The sequence below is a fragment of the Pleurodeles waltl genome, unplaced genomic scaffold, assembly GCF_031143425.1.
Source record: "Pleurodeles waltl isolate 20211129_DDA unplaced genomic scaffold, aPleWal1.hap1.20221129 scaffold_39, whole genome shotgun sequence".
NCBI lineage: Eukaryota > Metazoa > Chordata > Amphibia > Caudata > Salamandridae > Pleurodeles > Pleurodeles waltl.
Window position 1 is genome coordinate 643,965 of NW_027150097.1, and position 15,713 is coordinate 659,677.

The following is a 15,713-nucleotide window of genomic DNA, read 5'->3' on the forward strand; positions in this document are numbered from 1 at the left end:
TGTCAGAAAGGGAGAAGACGACCGAGAATGCCTAAGAATGTGCGCTTACATGCTTTTAAGAACATATGTCTGGTGTTGTGACAAAACAGCAGTGACCACTTCAGCTCAGCACTTGCTTCTTCCTCTGCTGTCCCAAAATATTGTGGAATTACTAGTCTCTGCGCCTCTGACAAGGCTGCTGACATCCAATTGATGATTTGTAGCCTTGTGGGCTGTGAGTGCTTTGGCTGTGCTGCCCCCTGGCAGTCACTCTGTGAAGATGCAGGTACCTGGGAACAACCCAGACTACTTCTGAGCTGTTTCTTCTCTGTGTGAACCAATCCAGTGTCAGGACTGGAGTCGGTGCTGTTAGTAGATAGAGAAGGAGTATAACTCGAGCCCCAGGAGGGCAGCCTGGAGCCTGTGACAGGTGCAGGGGAGTGTCGTCAAGGAAGCAGCTGGAAGATAACTGGAGAGGGGTCTGTGGGGCCATCAGTCTGGTGAGGAAACCCAGGAGTGTCCTACGGGAGGGGCGTGGCTTTGTCTGGCTCTAGGGGAGGGGTTAGTAATAGTGAATGCAGGGACTGCTGCTGTCCTCCGTGTCCTGGGCTCTGTGTATGTGTAGAAGCTCTAAGGTTGTAAATAATGAGACCTGACAGGTTGTGGCAGAAATGATGACTTCTGGTCATTCCTTCTCTTTTGTCAGAAGTGAGGTGTCTGTTACCCCAATTGATTGTGTACTACTGAGAAGAAGAATATAACTCTCAGTGTACGGAATGCACTGTGACCTTGGGAGACACCTCACATACACTAAGCTGTATAAAAAGTTCACAGTTCCCATATGGTCTAGCAGTTAGGATTCCTGGTTTTCACCCAGGCGGCCTGGGTTCGACTCCCGGTATGGGAAATCCTTTTTTTTTTTTTCACTACTCAGACATTTTAATCTTTCTCAGTTTTTTTCTATAAACCTAAATGCACCTAAAGTCTTAATAAATGTCACTTGCTTTGTCTTCTGCTTCCATCTAATGCCGTCAGAGGTTTACACCGACCCCCAGATCTACTGCCCTCTCTCCCCAGCCCTTGACCTGTACATTAATACTATGAAGGGTTATTCCTTGTTTTTCTTTTATTGCACAACAAAAAGTACAGATTATATAAAGAGAACGGGGCACAGAGAAGAAGGCAGCAATTGACTGTGGTCCCACCATGGGAAATTCGCATGTTATTACCTGCCCCTTCCATACTGTGGGTTCATCGTTTGTTTTATGACATGATTTCCCTGCTGTGTTGTATCTAGTATAAGACTTGAGTACTTTATGTGTTTTATATCATCTGTGATATTGCAGCTGTTGTTTGCAGTGTCCACATTTTGCAACCAGTGTGCTTTGTACCCTCACTGCTGCTCTCTCAGAGAGGGTAGGCTGAACACTACCGGTAGTATCAGACACCAGAGATGCCTCCTGTACCTGGAATAAAACTCTGCTTCTTTGTAAGAAATACAGGGGTGAAGATCTGCTGCATTCACAGTGACCCACTGACTCTTTTACAAAGGTTCCCAGCCGTGCAAAGACTCTTGGTGGTTAGTTAAGGGGCCATGCTAAATGGAGATTTCGAAGCATCAGACGAGACGTTTTCTTTGTTTCTGCATCAGCAAAAGTATATTTCTGTTTTTATGTTATTACTTGTGAAATACACATTTTAGTTGTGCTGTTGGATTTGTCATGTGTGATTTACAGTGTGAACGAATTCAAGCGATAGACAGTAGGTGGTGACTGACATTGCTTCAGGACTCCTAGGGTTGAGGATCGTGGACGTTGGTTCCATCGTGTAATGATTAGCACTCTGGACTCTGAATCCAGCAATCTGAGTTCCAATATCGGTAGGACCTGGAATGTTTGTAATAATACTTTTGTTTTAATTTATTGCAGGTCTTGAGCAGGAAACCATTTGTATCTCTGACATAACCCGTCTCTTCCTCTTTTCATTCCCCTCGTGGTTTCTGCGGTTTGGGGGCATCTATACATTATTCTATAGGCGTTGCTGGGGACACTTGATGCTACACACAGGTGTTGTCTACGTCCTGTGTCTGTGTGGACACCTCTCTACTCTGGCTACACAACTGTAAGATGCACAGTGTGGACCTGACTCCACTTGGCCTTCTCACCGGATAACTTACAAGGAGAGAGAAGCTTACGGAAATGTACGGTGTGAAAGAACGACTTTACCAAAGTGTTAATGTATGAAATTGCCCTTTGCTTTTTTTTTGTGAGTTGCAAATGGTAACCTTTGACTAAAGCAAGTACCCAAAAATAAACAGTTTTCAGCTGGACTCATATAACTTGCATTTGCAGTGGAAGATCTGCCTGGAGCAGTATATGAGTGTGAAAAGGTCTCTAGTTTTGTCTTGAAATACCAGAGACTTCGGCGCTCTCCACCAGTCTCCTTCGACATCACATCCTGATGCTGAACAGTATTAGCACATAAATGAATAAAAAACTGTCTGACGTGTACATGCACATGTGTGCATATGTACCACAGTGCTATAGTCTAATGACATATATGTGCCAGTCTGTGGGGTCAAAGGGCAGTCAGAAGTTACTGGGCCACCGTTGTATCAATGAGGACTGTGTACTTCCTGTGCCCTGGGGCATTCGTACTCTGGTCCCTCAAACTAGGGTGGAAGCCCCCCTTTAGCACATGACTCTCAGAATAACAAGTCAGAGCAGACATTAGTGTAACTGGGTACTCACACTTGTGAAAGGCACAAGTGCAAGTAGTGAACTGCAACCTGACCTCACAGCATACACTTTAGACATCCTTTGTAAACACACACACATATTTTCAGTCTAACTTGTTTAGATTTTACATCAATAAATATGGTAATATTTGTACTTGAAATGTTTAATTTGCCTACCTTTGGCGCATATTCCTAGTACCTTATATTTTAACTTTTCTCCATTCGGGTGTATACAATTGGTATAATGTCAGAAAGGGAGAAGACGACCGAGAATGCCTAAGAATGTGCGCTTACATGCTTTTAAGAACATATGTCTGGTGTTGTGACAAAAGAGCAGTGACCACTTCAGCTCAGCACTTGCTTCTTCCTCTGCTGTCCCAAAATATTGTGGAATTACTAGTCTCTGCGCCTCTGACAAGGCTGCTGACATCCAATTGATGATTTGTAGCCTTGTGGGCTGTGAGTGCTTTGGCTGTGCTGCCCCCTGGAAGTCACTCTGTGAAGATGCAGGTACCTGGGAACAACCCAGACTACTTCTGAGCTGTTTCTTCTCTATGTGAACCATTCCAGTGTCAGGACTGGAGTCGGTGCTGTTAGTAGATAGAGAAGGAGTATAACTCGAGCCCCAGGAGGGCAGCCTGGAGCCTGTGACAGGTGCAGGGGAGTGTCGTCAAGGAAGCAGCTGGAAGATAACTGGAGAGGGGTCTGTGGGGCCATCAGTCTGGTGAGGAAACCCAGGAGTGTCCTACGGGAGGGGCGTGGCTTTGTCTGGCTCAAGGGGAGGGGTTAGTAATAGTGAATGCAGGGACTGCTGCTGTCCTCCGTGTCCTGGGCTCTGTGTATGTGTAGAAGCTCTAAGGTTGTAAATAATGAGACCTGACAGGTTGTGGCAGAAATGATGACTTCTGGTCATTCCTTCTCTTTTGTCAGAAGTGAGGTGTCTGTTACCCCAATTGATTGTGTACTACTGAGAAGAAGAATATAACTCTCAGTGTACGGAATGCACTGTGACCTTGGGAGACACCTCACATACACTAAGCTGTAGAAAAAGTTCACAGTTCCCATATGGTCTAGCAGTTAGGATTCCTGGTTTTCACCCAGGCGGCCTGGGTTCGACTCCCGATATGGGAAATCCTTTTTTTTTTTTTTCACTACTCAGACATTTTAATCTTTCTCAGTTTTTTTCTATAAACCTAAATGCACCTAAAGTCTTAATAAATGTCACTTGCTTTGTCTTCTGCTTCCATCTAATGCCGTCAGAGGTTTACACCGACCCCCAAATCTACTGCCCTCTCTCCCCAGCCCTTGACCTGTACATTAATACTATGAAGGGTTATTCCTTGTTTTTCTTTTATTGCACAACAAAAAGTACAGATTATATAAAGAGACCGGGGCACAGAGAAGAAGGCAGCAATTGACTGTGGTCCCACCATGGGAAATTCGCATTTTATTACCTGCCCCGTCCATACTGTGGGTTCATCATTTGTTTTATGACATGATTCCCCTGCTGTGTTGTTTCTAGTATAAGACTTGAGTACTTTATGTGTTTTATATCATCTGTGATATTGCAGCTGTTGTTTGCAGCGTCCACATTTTGCAACCAGTGTGCTTTGTACCCTCACTGCTGCTCTCTCAGAGAGGGTAGGCTGAACACTACCGGTAGTATCAGACACCAGAGATGCCTCCTGTACCTGGAATAAAACTCTGCTTCTTTGTAAGAAATACAGGGGTGAAGATCTGCTGCATTCACAGTGACCCACTGACTCTTTTACAAAGGTTCCCAGCCGTGCAAAGACTCTTGGTGGTTAGTTAAGAGGCCATGCTAAATGGAGATTTCGAAGCATCAGACGAGACGTTTTCTTTGTTTCTGCATCAGCAAAAGTATATTTCTGTTTTTATGTTATTACTTGTGAAATACACATTTTAGTTGTGCTGTTGGATTTGTCATGTTTGATTTACAGTGTGAACGAATTCAAGCGATAGACAGTAGGTGGCGACTGACACTGCTTCAGGACTCCTAGGGTTGAGGATCGTGGACGTTGGTTCCATCGTGTAATGATTAGCACTCTGGACTCTGAATCCAGCAATCTCAGTTCCAATATCGGTAGGACCTGGAATGTTTGTAATAATACTTTTGTTTTAATTTATTGCAGGTCTTGAGCAGGAAACCATTTGTATCTCTGACATAACCCGTCTCTTCCTCTTTTCATTCCCCTCGTGGTTTCTGCGGTTTGGGGGCATCTATACATTATTCTATAGGCGTTGCTGGGGACACTTGATGCTACACACAGGTGTTGTCTATGTCCTGTGTCTGTGTGGACACCTCTCTACTCTGGCTACACAACTGTAAGATGCACAGTGTGGACCTGACTCCACTTGGCCTTCACACCGGATAACTCACAAGGAGAGAGAAACTTACGGAAATGTACGGTGTGAAAGAACGACTTTACCAAAGTGTTAATGTATGAAATTGCCCTTTGCTTTTTTTTTGTGAGTTGCAAATGGTAACCTTTGACTAAAGCAAGTACCCAAAAATAAACAGTTTTCAGCTGGACTCATATAACTTGCATTTGCAGTGGAAGATCTGCCTGGAGCAGTATATGAGTGTGAAAAGGTCTCTAGTTTTGTCTTGAAATACCAGAGACTTCGGCGCTCTCCACCAGTCTCCTTCGACATCACATCCTGATGCTGAACAGTATTAGCACATAAATGAATAAAAAACTGGCTGACGTGTACATGCACATGTGTGCATATGTACCACAGTGCTATAGTCTGATGACATATATGTGCCAGTCTGTGGGGTCAAAGGGCAGTCAGAAGTTACTGGGCCACAGTTGTATCAATGAGGACTGCGTACTTCCTGTGCCCTGGGGCATTCGTACTCTGGTCCCTCAAACTAGGGTGGAAGCCCCCCTTTAGCACATGACTCTCAGAATAACAAGTCAGAGCAGACATTAGTGTAACTGGGTACTCACACTTGTGAAAGGCACAAGTGCAAGTAGTGAACTGCAACCTGACCTCACAGCATACACTTTAGACATCCTTTGTAAACACACACACATATTTTCAGTCTAACTTGTTTACATTTTACATCAATAAATATGTTAATATTTGTACTTGAAATGTTTAATTTGCCTACCTTTGGCGCATATTCCTAGTACCTTATATTTTAACTTTTCTCCATTCGGGTGTATACAATTGGTATAATGTCAGAAAGGGAGAAGACGACCGAGAATGCCTAAGAATGTGCGCTTACATGCTTTTAAGAACATATGTCTGGTGTTGTGACAAAACAGCAGTGACCACTTCAGCTCAGCACTTGCTTCTTCCTCTGCTGTCCCAAAATATTGTGGAATTACTAGTCTCTGCGCCTCTGACAAGGCTGCTGACATCCAATTGATGATTTGTAGCCTTGTGGCTGTGAGTGCTTTGGCTGTGCTGCTCCCTGGCAGTCACTCTGTGAAGATGCAGGTACCTGGGAACAACCCAGACTACTTCTGAGCTGTTTCTTCTCTGTGTGAATCAATCCAGTGTCAGGACTGGAGTCGGTGCTGTTAGTAGATAGAGAAGGAGTATAACTCGAGCCCCAGGAGGGCAGCCTGGAGCCTGTGACAGGTGCAGGGGAGTGTCGTCAAGGAAGCAGCTGGAAGATAACTGGAGAGGGGTCTGTGGGGCCATCAGTCTGGTGAGGAAACCCAGGAGTGTCCTACGGGAGGGGCGTGGCTTTGTCTGGCTCAAGGGGAGGGGTTAGTAATAGTGAATGCAGGGACTGCTGCTGTCCTCCGTGTCCTGGGCTCTGTGTATGTGTAGAAGCTCTAAGGTTGTAAATAATGAGACCTGACAGGTTGTGGCAGAAATGATGACTTCTGGTCATTCCTTCTCTTTTGTCAGAAGTGAAGTGTCTGTTACCCCAATTGATTGTGTACTACTGAGAAGAAGAATATAACTCTCAGTGTACGGAATGCAGTGTGACCTAGGAGACACCTCACATACACTGAGCTGTATGATGAGTTCACAGTTCCCATATGGTCTAGCGGTTAGGATTCCTGGTTTTCACCTAGGCGGCCCGGGTTCGACTCCCGGTATGGGAACTCCATTTATTTTTTTTCACTACTCAGACATTTTAATCTTTCTCAGTTTTTTTCTATAAACCTAAATGCACCTAAAGTCTTAATAAATGTCACTTGCTTTGTCTTCTGCTTCCATCTAATGCCGTCAGAGGTTTACAACGACCCCCAGATCTACTGCCCTCTCTCCCCAGCCCTTGACCTGTACATTAATACTATGAAGGTTTATTCCTTGTTTTTCTTTTATTGCACAACAAAAAGTACAGATTATATAAAGAGACCGGGGCACAGAGAAGAAGGCAGCAATTGACTGTGGTCCCACCATGGGAAATTCGCATTTTATTACCTGCCCCTTCCATACTGTGGGTTCATCATTTGTTTTATGACATGATTTCCGTGATGTGTTGTATCTAGTATAAGACTTGAGTACTTTATGTGTTTTATATCATCTGTGATATTGCAGCTGTTGTTTGCAGTGTCCACATTTTGCAACCAGTGTGCTTTGTACCCTCACTGCTGCTCTCTCAGAGAGGGTAGGCTGAACACTACCGGTAGTATCAGACACCAGAGATGCCTTCTGTACCTGGAATAAAACTATGCTTCTTTGTAAGAAATACAGGGGTGAAGATCTGCTGCATTCACAGTGACCCACTGACCCTTTTACAAAGGTTCCCAGCCGTGCAAAGAGTCTTGGTGGTTAGTTAAGGGGCCATGCTAAATGGAGATTTCGAAGCATCAGCCGAGACGTTTTCTTTGTTTCTGCATCAGCAAAAGTATATTTCTGTTTTTATGTTATTACTTGTGAAATACACATTTTAGTTGTGCTGTTGGATTTGTCATGTTTGATTTACAGTGTGAATGAATTCAAGCGATAGACAGTAGGTGTCGACTGACACTGCTTCAGGACTCCTAGGGTTGAGGATCGTGGACGTTGGTTCCATCGTGTAATGATTAGCACTCTGGACTCTGAATCCAGCAATCTGAGTTCCAATATCGGTAGGACCTGGAATGTTTGTAATAATACTTTTGTTTTAATTTATTGCAGGTCTTGAGCAGGAAACCATTTGTATCTCTGACATAACCCGTCTCTTCCTCTTTTCATTCCCCCCGTGGTTTCTGCGGTTTGGGGGCATCTATACATTATTCTATAGGCGTTGCTGGGGACACTTGATGCTACACACAGGTGTTGTCTACGTCCTGTGTCTGTGTGGACACCTCTCTACTCTGGCTACACAACTGTAAGATGCACAGTGTGGACCTGACTCCACTTGGCCTTCACACCGGATAACTCACAAGGAGAGAGAAACTTACGGAAATGTACGGTGTGAAAGAACGACTTTACCAAAGTGTTAATGTATGAAATTGCCCTTTGCTTTTTTTTTGTGAGTTGCAAATGGTAACCTTTGACTAAAGCAAGTACCCAAAAATAAACAGTTTTCAGCTGGACTCATATAACATGCATTTGCAGTGGAAGATCTGCCTGGAGCAGTATATGAGTGTGAAAAGGTCTCTAGTTTTGTCTTGAAATACCAGAGACTTCGGCGCTCTCCACCAGTCTCCTTCGACATCACATCCTGATGCTGAACAGTATTAGCACATAAATGAATAAAAAACTGGCTGACGTGTACATGCACATGTGTGCATATGTACCACGGTGCTATAGTCTGATGACATATATGTGCCAATCTGTGGGGTCAAAGGGCAGTCAAAAGTTACTGGGCCACAGTTGTATCAATGAGGACTGCGTACTTCCTGTGCCCTGGGGCATTCGTACTCTGGTCCCTCAAACTAGGGTGGAAGCCCCCCTTTAGCACATGACTCTCAGAATAACAAGTCAGAGCAGACATTAGTGTAACTGGGTACTCACACTTGTGAAAGGCACAAGTGCAAGTAGTATACTGCAACCTGACCTCACAGCATACACTTTAGACATCCTTTGTAAACACACACACATATTTTCAGTCTAACTTGTTTACATTTTACATCAATAAATATGGTAATATTTGTACTTGAAATGTTTAATTTGCCTACCTTTGGCGCATATTCCTAGTACCTTATATTTTAACTTTTCTCCATTCGGGTGTATACAATTGGTATAATGTCAGAAAGGGAGAAGACGACCGAGAATGCCTAAGAATGTGCGCTTACATGCTTTTAAGAACATATGTCTGGTGTTGTGACAAAACAGCAGTGACCACTTCAGCTCAGCACTTGCTTCTTCCTCTGCTGTCCCAAAATATTGTGTAATTACTAGTCTCTGCGCCTCTGACAAGGCTGCTGACATCCAATTGATGATTTGTAGCCTTGTGGGCTGTGAGTGCTTTGGCTGTGCTGCCCCCTGGCAGTCACTCTGTGAAGATGCAGGTACCTGGGAACAACCCAGACTACTTCTGAGCTGTTTCTTCTCTGTGTGAACCAATCCAGTGTCAAGACTGGAGTCGGTGCTGTTAGTAGATAGAGAAGGAGTATAACTCGAGCCCCAGGAGGGCAGCCTGGAGCCTGTGACAGGTGCAGGGGAGTGTCGTCAAGGAAGCAGCTGGAAGATAACTGGAGAGGGGTCTGTGGGGCCATCAGTCTGGTGAGGAAACCCAGGAGTGTCCTACGGGAGGGGCGTGGCTTTGTCTGGCTCAAGGGGAGGGGTTAGTAATAGTGAATGCAGGGACTGCTGCTGTCCTCCGTGTCCTGGGCTCTGTGTATGTGTAGAAGCTCTAAGGTTGTAAATAATGAGACCTGACAGGTTGTGGCAGAAATGATGACTTCTGGTCATTCCTTCTCTTTTGTCAGAAGTGAAGTGTCTGTTACCTAAATTGATTGTGTACTACTGAGAAGAAGAATATAACTCTCAGTGTACGGAATGCAGTGTGACCTAGGAGACACCTCACATACACTGAGCTGTATGATGAGTTCACAGTTCCCATATCGTCTAGCGGTTAGGATTCCTGGTTTTCACCCAGGCGGCCCGGGTTCGACTCCCGGTATGGGAACTCCATTTATTTTTTTTCACTACTCAGACATTTTAATCTTTCTCACTTTTTTTCTATAAACCTAAATGCACCTAAAGTCTTAATAAATGTCACTTGCTTCGTCTTCTGCTTCCATCTAATGCCGTCAGAGGTTTACACCGACCCCCAGATCTACTGCCCTCTCTCCCCAGCCCTTGACCTGTACATTAATACTATGAAGGGTTATTCCTTGTTTTTCTTTTATTGCACAACAAAAAGTACAGATTATATAAAGAGACCGGGGCACAGAGAAGAAGGCAGCAATTGACTGTGGTCCCACCATGGGAAATTCGCATTTTATTACCTGCCCCTTCCATACTGTGGGTTCATCATTTGTTTTATGACATGATTTCCCTGCTGTGTTGTATCTAGTATAAGACTTGAGTACTTTATGTGTTTTATATCATCTGTGATATTGCAGCTGTTGTTTGCAGTGTCCACATTTTGCAACCAGTGTGCTTTGTACCCTCATTGCTGCTCTCTCAGAGAGGGTAGGCTGAACACTACCGGTAGTATCAGACACCAGAGATGCCTCCTGTACCTGGAATAAAACTCTGCTTCTTTGTAAGAAATACAGGGGTGAAGATCTGCTGCATTCACAGTGACCCACTGACCCTTTTACAAAGGTTCCCAGCCGTGCAAAGACTCTTGGTGGTTAGTTAAGGGGCCATGCTAAATGGAGATTTCGAAGCATCAGCCGAGACGTTTTCTTTGTTTCTGCATCAGCAAAAGTATATTTCTGTGTTTATGTTATTACTTGTGAAATACACATTTTAGTTGTGCTGTTGGATTTGTCATGTTTGATTTACAGTGTGAACGAATTCAAGCGATAGACAGTAGGTGTCGACTGACACTGCTTCAGGACTCCTAGGGTTGAGGATCGTGGACGTTGGTTCCATTGTGTAATGATTAGCACTCTGGACTCTGAATCCAGCAATCTGAGTTCCAATATCGGTAGGACCTGGAATGTTTGTAATAATACTTTTGTTTTAATTTATTGCAGGTCTTGAGCAGGAAACCATTTGTATCTCTGACATAACCCGTCTCTTCCTCTTTTCATTCCCCTCGTGGTTTCTGCGGTTTGGGGGCATCTATACATTATTCTATAGGCGTTGCTGGGGACACTTGATGCTACACACAGGTGTTGTCTACGTCCTGTGTCTGTGTGGACACCTCTCTACTCTGGCTACACAACTGTAAGATGCACAGTGTGGACCTCACTCCACTTGGCCTTCACACTGGATAACTCACAAGGAGAGAGAAACTTACGGAAATGTACGGTGTGAAAGAACGACTTTACCAAAGTGTTAATGTATGAAATTGCCCTTTGCTTTTTTTTTGTGAGTTGCAAATGGTAACCTTTGACTAAAGCAAGTACCCAAAAATAAACAGTTTTCAGCTGGACTCATATAACTTGCATTTGCAGTGGAAGATCTGCCTGGAGCAGTATATGAGTGTGAAAAGGTCTCTAGTTTTGTCTTGAAATACCAGAGACTTCGGCGCTCTCCACCAGTCTCCTTCGACATCACATCCTGATGCTGAACAGTATTAGCACATAAATGAATAAAAAACTGGCTGACGTGTACATGCACATGTGTGCATATGTACCACAGTGCTATAGTCTGATGACATATATGTGCCAGTCTGTGGGGTCAAAGGGCAGTCAGAAGTTACTGGGCCACAGTTGTATCAATGAGGACTGCGTACTTCCTGTGCCCTGGGGCATTCGTACTCTGGTCCCTCAAACTAGGGTGGAAGCCCCCCTTTAGCACATGACTCTCAGAATAACAAGTCAGAGCAGACATCAGTGTAACTGGGTACTCACACTTGTGAAAGGCACAAGTGCAAGTAGTGAACTGCAACCTGACCTCACAGCATACACTTTAGACATCCTTTGTAAACACACACACATATTTTCAGTCTAACTTGTTTACATTTTACATCAATAAATATGGTAATATTTGTACTTGAAATGTTTAATTTGCCTACCTTTGGCGCATATTCCTAGTACCTTATATTTTAACTTTTCTCCATTCGGGTGTATACAATTGGTATAATGTCAGAAAGGGAGAAGACGACCGAGAATGCCTAAGAATGTGCGCTTACATGCTTTTAAGAACATATGTCTGGTGTTGTGACAAAACAGCAGTGACCACTTCAGCTCAGCACTTGCTTCTTCCTCTGCTGTCCCAAAATATTGTGTAATTACTAGTCTCTGCGCCTCTGACAAGGCTGCTGACATCCAATTGATGATTTGTAGCCTTGTGGGCTGTGAGTGCTTTGGCTGTGCTGCCCCCTGGCAGTCACTCTGTGAAGATGCAGGTACCTGGGAACAACCCAGACTACTTCTGAGCTGTTTCTTCTCTGTGTGAACCAATCCAGTGTCAGGACTGGAGTCGGTGCTGTTAGTAGATAGAGAAGGAGTATAACTCGAGCCCCAGATGGGCAGCTTGGAGCCTGTGACAGGTGCAGGGGAGTGTCGTCAAGGAAGCAGCTGGAAGATAACTGGAGAGGGGTCTGTGGGGCCATCAGTCTGGTGAGGAAACCCAGGAGTGTCCTACGGGAGGGGCGTGGCTTTGTCTGGCTCAAGGGGAGGGGTTAGTAATAGTGAATGCAGGGACTGCTGCTGTCCTCCGTGTCCTGGGCTCTGTGTATGTGTAGAAGCTCTAAGGTTGTAAATAATGAGACCTGACAGGTTGTGGCAGAAATGATGACTTCTGGTCATTCCTTCTCTTTTGTCAGAAGTGAAGTGTCTGTTACCCCAATTGATTGTGTACTACTGAGAAGAAGAATATAACTCTCAGTGTACGGAATGCAGTGTGACCTAGGAGACACCTCACATACACTGAGCTGTATGATGAGTTCACAGTTCCCATATGGTCTAGCGGTTAGGATTCCTGGTTTTCACCCAGGCGGCCTGGGATCGACTCCCGGTATGGGAACTCCATTTTTTTTTTTTTCACTACTCAGCCATTTTAATCTTTCTCACTTTTTTTCTATAAACCTAAATGCACCTAAAGTCTTAATAAATGTCACTTGCTTTGTCTTCTGCTTCCATCTAATGCCGTCAGAGGTTTACACCGACCCCCAGATCTACTGCCCTCTCTCCCCAGCCCTTGACCTGTACATTAATACTATGAAGGGTTATTCCTTGTTTTTCTTTTATTGCACAACAAAAAGTACAGATTATATAAAGAGACCGGGGCACAGAGAAGAAGGCAGCAATTGACTGTGGTCCCACCATGGGAAATTCGCATTTTATTACCTGCCCCTTCCATACTGTGGGTTCATCATTTGTTTTATGACATGATTTCCCTGCTGTGTTGTATCTAGTATAAGACTTGAGTACTTTATGTGTTTTATATCATCTGTGATATTGCAGCTGTTGTTTGCAGTGTCCACATTTTGCAACCAGTGTGCTTTGTACCCTCACTGCTGTTCTCTCAGAGAGGGTAGGCTGAACACTACCGGTAGTATCAGACACCAGAGATGCCTCCTGTACCTGGAATAAAACTCTGCTTCTTTGTAAGAAATACAGGGGTGAAGATCTGCTGCATTCACAGTGACCCACTGACTCTTTTACAAAGGTTCCCAGCCGTGCAAAGACTCTTGGTGGTTAGTTAAGAGGCCATGCTAAATGGAGATTTCGAAGCATCAGACGAGACATTTTCTTTGTTTCTGCATCAGCAAAAGTATATTTCTGTTTTTATGTTATTACTTGTGAAATACACATTTTAGTTGTGCTGTTGGATTTGTCATGTTTGATTTACAGTGTGAACGAATTCAAGCGATAGACAGTAGGTGGCGACTGACACTGCTTCAGGACTCCTAGGGTTGAGGATCGTGGACGTTGGTTCCATCGTGTAATGATTAGCACTCTGGACTCTGAATCCAGCAATCTCAGTTCCAATATCGGTAGGACCTGGAATGTTTGTAATAATACTTTTGTTTTAATTTATTGCAGGTCTTGAGCAGGAAACCATTTGTATCTCTGACATAACCCGTCTCTTCCTCTTTTCATTCCCCTCGTGGTTTCTGCGGTTTGGGGGCATCTATACATTATTCTATATGCGTTGCTGGGGACACTTGATGCTACACACAGGTGTTGTCTATGTCCTGTGTCTGTGTGGACACCTCTCTACTCTGGCTACACAACTGTAAGATGCACAGTGTGGACCTGACTCCACTTGGCCTTCACACCGGATAACTCACAAGGAGAGAGAAACTTACGGAAATGTACGGTGTGAAAGAACGACTTTACCAAAGTGTTAATGTATGAAATTGCCCTTTGCTTTTTTTTTGTGAGTTGCAAATGGTAACCTTTGACTAAAGCAAGTACCCAAAAATAAACAGTTTTCAGCTGGACTCATATAACTTGCATTTGCAGTGGAAGATCTGCCTGGAGCAGTATATGAGTGTGAAAAGGTCTCTAGTTTTGTCTTGAAATACCAGAGACTTCGGCGCTCTCCACCAGTCTCCTTCGACATCACATCCTGATGCTGATCAGTATTAGCACATAAATGAATAAAAAACTGGGTGACGTGTACATGCACATGTGTGCATATGTACCACGGTGCTATAGTCTGATGACATATATGTGCCAGTCTGTGGGGTCAAAGGGCAGTCAGAAGTTACTGGGCCACAGTTGTATCAATGAGGACTGCGTACTTCTTGTGCCCTGGGGCATTCGTACTCTGGTCCCTCAAACTAGGGTGGAAGCCCCCCTTTAGCACATGACTCTCAGAATAACAAGTCAGAGCAGACATTAGTGTAACTGGGTACTCACACTTGTGAAAGGCACAAGTGCAAGTAGTGAACTGCAACCTGACCTCACAGCATACACTTTAGACATCCTTTGTAAACACACACACATATTTTCAGTCTAACTTGTTTACATTTTACATCAATAAATATGGTAATATTTGTACTTGAAATGTTTAATTTGCCTACCTTTGGCGCATATTCCTAGTACCTTATATTTTAACTTTTCTCCATTCGGGTGTATACAATTGGTATAATGTCAGAAAGGGAGAAGACGACCGAGAATGCCTAAGAATGTGCGCTTACATGCTTTTAAGAACATATGTCTGGTGTTGTGACAAAACAGCAGTGACCACTTCAGCTCAGCACTTGTTCTTCCTGTGCTGTCCTAAAATATTGTGTAATTACTAGTCTCTGCGCCTCTGACAAGGCTGCTGACATCCAATTGATGATTTGTAGCCTTGTGGGCTGTGAGTGCTTTGGCTGTGCTGCCCCCTGGCAGTCACTCTGTGAAGATGCAGGTACCTGGGAACAACCCAGACTACTTCTGAGCTGTTTCTTCTCTGTGTGAACCAATCCAGTGTCAGGACTGGAGTCGGTGCTGTTAGTAGATAGAGAAGGAGTATAACTCGAGCCCCAGATGGGCAGCCTGGAGACTGTGACAGGTGCAGGAGAGTGTCATCAAGGAAGCAGCTGGAAGATAACTGGAGAGGGGTCTGTGGGGCCATCAGTCTGGTGAGGAAACCCAGGAGTGTCCTACGGGAGGGGCGTGGCTTTGTCTGTCTCAAGGGGAGGGGTTAGTAATAGTGAATGCAGGGACTGCTGCTGTCCTCCGTGTCCTGGGCTCTGTGTATGTGTAGAAGCTCTAAGGTTGTAAATAATGAGACCTGACAGGTTGTGGCAGAAATGATGACTTCTGGTCATTCCTTCTCTTTTGTCAGAAGTGAAGTGTCTGTTACCCCAATTGATTGTGTACTACTGAGAAGAAGAATATAACTCTCAGTGTACGGAATGCAGTGTGACCTAGGAGACACCTCACATACACTGAGCTGTATGATGAGTTCACAGTTCCCATATGGTCTAGCGGTTAGGATTCCTGGTTTTCACCTAGGTGGCCCGGGTTCGACTCCCGGTATGGGAACTCCATTTATTTTTTTTCACTACTCA

General features: G+C 44.4%; 5 non-coding genes across 5 annotated transcripts; all 5 read left to right on the forward strand.

Moving 5' to 3' along the window:
• The first annotated feature begins 814 nt into the window (after positions 1-814).
• Positions 815-886, forward strand: TRNAE-UUC (transfer RNA glutamic acid (anticodon UUC)). The gene has a single exon. It is a non-coding gene; the product is annotated as a tRNA-Glu (tRNA).
• A 5,849-nt stretch (positions 887-6,735) lies between these two features.
• On the forward strand, positions 6,736-6,807 carry TRNAE-UUC (transfer RNA glutamic acid (anticodon UUC)). The gene has a single exon. It is a non-coding gene; the product is annotated as a tRNA-Glu (tRNA).
• A 2,888-nt stretch (positions 6,808-9,695) lies between these two features.
• TRNAE-UUC (transfer RNA glutamic acid (anticodon UUC)) lies at positions 9,696-9,767 on the forward strand. The gene has a single exon. It is a non-coding gene; the product is annotated as a tRNA-Glu (tRNA).
• A 2,888-nt stretch (positions 9,768-12,655) lies between these two features.
• TRNAE-UUC (transfer RNA glutamic acid (anticodon UUC)) lies at positions 12,656-12,727 on the forward strand. Its single transcript has one exon. It is a non-coding gene; the product is annotated as a tRNA-Glu (tRNA).
• Positions 12,728-15,615: 2,888 nt separating this feature from the next.
• TRNAE-UUC (transfer RNA glutamic acid (anticodon UUC)) lies at positions 15,616-15,687 on the forward strand. The gene has a single exon. It is a non-coding gene; the product is annotated as a tRNA-Glu (tRNA).
• The last annotated feature ends 26 nt before the right edge of the window (positions 15,688-15,713 follow it).